The sequence below is a fragment of the Vigna angularis genome, chromosome 2 (genome assembly GCF_016808095.1).
Source record: "Vigna angularis cultivar LongXiaoDou No.4 chromosome 2, ASM1680809v1, whole genome shotgun sequence".
Classification (NCBI taxonomy): Eukaryota; Viridiplantae; Streptophyta; class Magnoliopsida; order Fabales; family Fabaceae; genus Vigna; species Vigna angularis.
This window is the reverse complement of record NC_068971.1, coordinates 8,010,680-8,016,269: the sequence shown is the minus strand read 5'-3', so window position 1 is coordinate 8,016,269 and position 5,590 is coordinate 8,010,680. Positions and strand designations below refer to the sequence as shown.

The 5,590-nt window shown below is 38.0% G+C and overlaps 1 pseudogene; it reads right to left on the bottom strand.

Moving 5' to 3' along the window:
• Positions 1-242: 242 nt before the first annotated feature.
• LOC108327231 (uncharacterized) lies at positions 243-2,299 on the bottom strand (annotated as a pseudogene).
• Between the last annotated feature and the right edge of the window lie 3,291 nt (positions 2,300-5,590).

Below are 5,590 nucleotides of genomic sequence, written 5' to 3'. Positions count from 1 at the left end.
AAGAACCACCCTGGTAAGCGATTACAAGCTTGTTGTTATCGATTACCAGTGTGTTTTGGTTGGTTTTTGAAAATTTATTTTGCAGTTTACATATTTTATGTATTGTTTCTGTTATACAAAAAAAGAAATTGTGGTTATTATTTAATGAATGGAGACGAATTTGAAGAAAAGAGATAAGTATTATTAAAAAGAAATATTAATAGTAATATATTAATAATCGATTTGATTACAATTGGGTAAGATTAAGAAATAACTAATGACGAAATGGATAATTTCCCCCTATGATGACCTTCGTTGCGGCAGTAAGAGCATTTTTTTGGCTTATCTGGATTGGATTGATCCATTTCATTATGAATCCTATTTGTCGATGGTCTTCCAGATGCCTTGCGTCGCATTTTAGGATCTGGTTTGAAGTTTGGACCTGTATACACAGACCAATAATCTTGATTTTGGATTGGGTGAAATTGTACTTCATATGCCTTGAAAATGTTGTTAAGACTGTACACTGGATCGATTACTTGGGTTAGTGGGATATGCGAAAATGCACAAACAACAATGACATGATGACATGGGAGACGAGTAGCCTGGAAGTGACCACAATCACACCACCATTCATTTAGGCTGACCTTATAGGAAAGTGGAACAAGGTGGTATTGGTGAGGTGTTGAAATTTCCTGAACATCAAATTTAGAATTTTCACGGTTGTAGCGATGAACATGACAAAATGCGGATTGTTGTTGACTTTTTCTAATGATGTCGGCGATTTGTTCAGGAAATTGGTGGCCTGCTTGTAGCATATAGTTCGCCTTTAATCCTCGTTCAACAAACCATGATTGTGTCCTCTCAAATGTTGTTCTGATGAGAGCACATATTGGTAATGAACGTGCTCCCTTTAAAATGGAGTTGGTGCACTCAGCAAGATTAGTAGTCATATGTCCATATCTTCTCCCTCCATCAAAAGCCTGAGACCATTTTTTTAATGGAATTTTATCTATCCAATCAACTTGTTGTGGGTATTGGTTTCTTAGTGCAGTAAGTTTTGCCGTGACAGTTGGTTGCTTGACCTCGTAAGCTGTAATAACATAATAAATCACTAAAGTTTAGAATAATGTTACAAAATTATAAAAGTAAAAGTGTATTAAAAATGTTTGTAGTAGTACCTAAATTGATGAATTGTTTTTTGAGGTCATGATTTTTGAATTTGTTTTTGAAGTTGGATGCTAGATGACGTATGCAATAAACAGAGTTCAAACCATCTTGTTCCCAACCAACTTCTTCTGATCTTAAGGCCGATAGGATACCCTTTCCTTTGTCAGTGATGATGCAAATATTTTGTTGAGGGAAAACATGTTCTCGAAGTAGTTGAAAGAACCATATCATGGCCTCCTTTGTCTCACCTTCTACAATGGCAAAGGCCAATGGAAAAAGATTTCTATTGCCATCTTGAGCTATGGCGGTGAGCAAAGTTCCATGATATTTACCCGTTAGAAATGTACCATCAACTTGGAGAATGGGTTTACAATATTTGAATCCTTGTATGCAAGGACCGAAAGACTAGAAAACTTTTTCCATAATATAGCAATTATTGTCGGTTTGTCCATCCATCTGCATTGGAGAACCAGTACATTGTAAAATTGTACCTGGGTTTGCATCCTTCACGGCATGCAACCACCTCGGCATGTGGTTATAAGAGTCTTCTCAGTCTCCAAACTCCATAGCAAGAGCCTTTTGTTTAGCGATCCAAGATTTTCTGTATGACAGAATATCCAAATTGAACTTTAATATCTGCAATCAAACTCTTGATTGGAATGGATGGGTTTGTCCAGACTGAATTTGATATGATCGCGAAAATGTGAGTACTATCAAGATTTGTATGATTTTGAGATAGTATGGTTGAGAAACAAGAATGTTGTCCGTCGATATTCTTGATTTCCCAATATTTACGGACTTTGCTATAAGCTACCCTCAAACGCCATTGACAACCGTTATGGTATTCCACACAACGAATAACATAAATGTTGGGCTTCGATTCAACAACGGTGTATTTGTAACCGTTGGTGATGTGATAATGTTTGATTGCAGCAATAGTTTCCTCCTTTGACTGGAACTACATACGTTCATTCAACTCTGGAATGACATGTTCAGATGATTGTGTGATGTGGTCGTCGTCATTGTTGTCATCTTCAAGTATGTTATATAATTCATCATCGGTACTGAATTCATCAACATTATCTAATATCAAAGGTTGTTCGTCAATGATTTGCGATGATGAAGATGGTGCAAAGTTCCCCGATGCCATAAGGAAATAGATGTGCGTGAGAAAAAATAAGATTGGAGTAGAATGAGATTTGTTGGTAGTGGAATTTGGATGAGAAGATGGATTGCTGAAAGATTCATATATATAATGAAGTTTCAAGTGTGAAGGTTACTTTCTGCATTGTGGGTGTTATAGTTTGAAGTAGGGAAGTACTGGGCAATATAGCAGTGTCATATATGTATAGGGTTGCATGCATTCAATAACTTATAAGCTATGTATTGTATTACATTTATTTGATTCCGTATAAAGTAATTTGCAGTGTGGTATGATATATCATAAGTTTTTCATGACACGTTTTTTGTATTAGTTATAGATGTTGACAGACTAATTTTTTTTTTGTTAAGAAATAAATAATTTACTATTTAGATGTATGAAAATAATTAAGTATTTCAATAATGTTAAATCTGTAAAAATAAAATTTTAGAAATATGATTTAAATTAAAAAAAATGGAAAAAGTGAAGTCGTGCAGGGGGTACACGACTTCACCTAATGAAGTCGTCTACCCTCCCCACAACTTCACTTTTCCCATTTTTATTTTTATTTACATCCTTTTTTATTTACAAAAATTAGTTTTTGACTCTAAAAAAATGCTTAAAAAATCAAAAATATTTTTAGAAACTTAAATACATATTTAGAAACTTAAATACATCTAATTTAAAGAAAAAAAAATTTCTTCTGGTAGAAATGGTCTTATAATAATTGTAATGATAATACGTAGTGTTTGGATTATTAATTGAAGTTGTACATATGTACTTCACCTTAGGCTTTGACCTTTGGTCTTAGGTGTGCTATTCATTATGCATGCTTTCCTATTCATTATGCATGTCTCTCTTCACCTCTGCAGATTTAAAGATTCCTTCATGAAGATCACTCATTTGGATTTGGAACTGTTAATAGGTGAAAAGTTTACTTGTTTTTGTTGCTTATATTGAGGGGCTTTTGAGTAAGTTTTAGTGTTAATTCTCATGAAAAGTGTATAATTGTTGATATTAGTATAATTTTCATTGTTTAAATGTTTTTGATGCTTTTGTTGTTTATTTTGATGATAAATAAGGATTGGATATCATAAAAGACTTGGACCAGACTTAATGGACGCTGTTTTGCCGAAAGTTTCACGCCCGGGCGTGAGAAAAAGGACTCTGGACGCGATTTTACCGAGAGGGTCGCGCCCGGGCGTGAGAAAAAGGGCGCCCGGGCGCCAATTTACAGAGAGGTTTGCGCCCGGGTGCGAGATAAAAAGGGGCGCTTGGGCGCCACATAGAAGAAAGAGGACGCTCGTCCAGCAGGGGACGCTCGTCCAGCATGGGACGCTCGTCCAGCAGAGGACGCTCGTCCAGCAGGGGACGCTCGTCCAGCATGGGACGCTCGTCCAGCAGCGCACGCTCGTCCAGAAATGGGACGTTCGTCTGCAGGAGGGCGCTCGTCCAGCACGCTCGTCCGCGCACTCGTCCAGAAGTTGGGACGCTCGTTCAGATAGTGGACGCTCGTCGAGTCGTCCAAGACGTTCACCAAAGTGCACGCTCGCCCAATGTACACGCTCGTCCAAGTGGACGCTCGTCCAGCTCGCGGTCGGTCGTCCAGAAAATTTGACGTTCGTCCAGCGCGCCCAACGCTCGTCCAGGGTCGCTCGTCCTGGGCCGCTCGTCTAGAAAATTGGACGCTCGTCCAGAATTGGGCCGCTCGTCCAGAATTTGGACGCTCGTCCAGAATTGGCCGGTGACTCAATTATTGTACCCTTCTTTATATCAGAATGCAGAGGCAGTTGCAGGAGGGAGAGATCTGGACGGGGAGGAAAACCAGAGGGACGCTGCTGCAGTTGCTCCAAGGGGCTTCCATGGTGGAAAAACTCCAATTTCCACCATCCAATCCATCATTTCTCTCTTCTATGTTGTATATGTGTAGCTAAAACTCTATTTCACTGGGGTTGAGAGTAAATTTCTGAAACTCTTTGTAATTTCTCTATTAATGCATGATCTTGTATGAATTTTGTGTTCTATCTTTATTTTTCATGCTTTTGATGGAAATCTGAGCTATTTGAACGGTTAAATCATTGGAAAATGTATGAGACCGCGGACCTAGGATAGAACTGCTAAAGGATTTCGAGTCCTAGACATAGGAGGGAATTTTTAGTCATCGGTGACATTGTGTTTAAGGAAAATCTGATAATTGAATTAGCTAAGGAATTAGCAATTTAGTTTGAATGATTAAGAACTGTCTCTGAGGAATCAGGACTGCATGCGCCTAGGATGTCGATGCTTAATTTTGAGAAATTGTGTTAGTAGAAAATTACCGGAGTGATGAACTTGAATTTCAACCCCAGTGAACTTTAATTCTTCTGTTTTTACCACTTTAATTTCATTTGTATGCAAATCTTACTTGTGTTGTAAAATTAATCGCTAAATTAGTAAACTTTAATCAATCTGTGAATCAAAACAAATCCCTTGGGAAAACGATATTCGGACTTACTGATTTATTACTTGAACGATCCGGTACGCTTGCCGAGGTCTCAACAAGTTTTTGGCGCCGCTGCCGGGGATTTGTTTTTGTTTTCGTTGGTTGTTTGTTGTTTATCTCGTTTAGTTGATTTTAGCTATCTGTTGTTTAAGTGTGTATTGTGATTATATTTGAATTCTTGTACATATTTGTTATCATCTGTAGAGATTGTGTATTTTTGGATTGTTTTCTTTTAGTTTGTGTTTTGTATGAGAAGCAGAGAACAGGTTGAAAATCTACTTTTTGATCCGGAAATTGAAAGAACTGCTCGAAGAAACAACAGCAGAAGAAGGAGACAAAGTACAGAATCCAGAGAAGCCTCTTCTATTTCTGAAGAAATTTTGAACTTTTCATCTGGGCAAGAAAAAGAAGAAATGGAAGATAATCGCACTGGAGAAGGTTCTGGGCAAGGAAGACGTACTCTTGCAGATTATAATACTTTCTCAGGACCTGTGCACTTCAACAGTATTGCAAGACCAATGGTGAATGCTGCCAACATGGAGATGAAGCCAACTCTTATTCATTTGGTGCAGAACAATCAGTTTCATGGATTATCCCACGAGAATCCATACACTCACTTGGCTACTTTCATGGAGATCTGTAATACAGTGAGGATTCATCAGGTTCCAGATGAAGCAATTCGACTCAGCTTATTTCCATTCTCATTGGCTGGTAATGCAAAAATGTGGCTGAATTCTTTTCCAGAGAATAGTCTGACAGTTTGGGATGATGTGGTTGCCAAATTCCTGAACAAGTTCTTCCCTCAGTCCAAAGTCAAT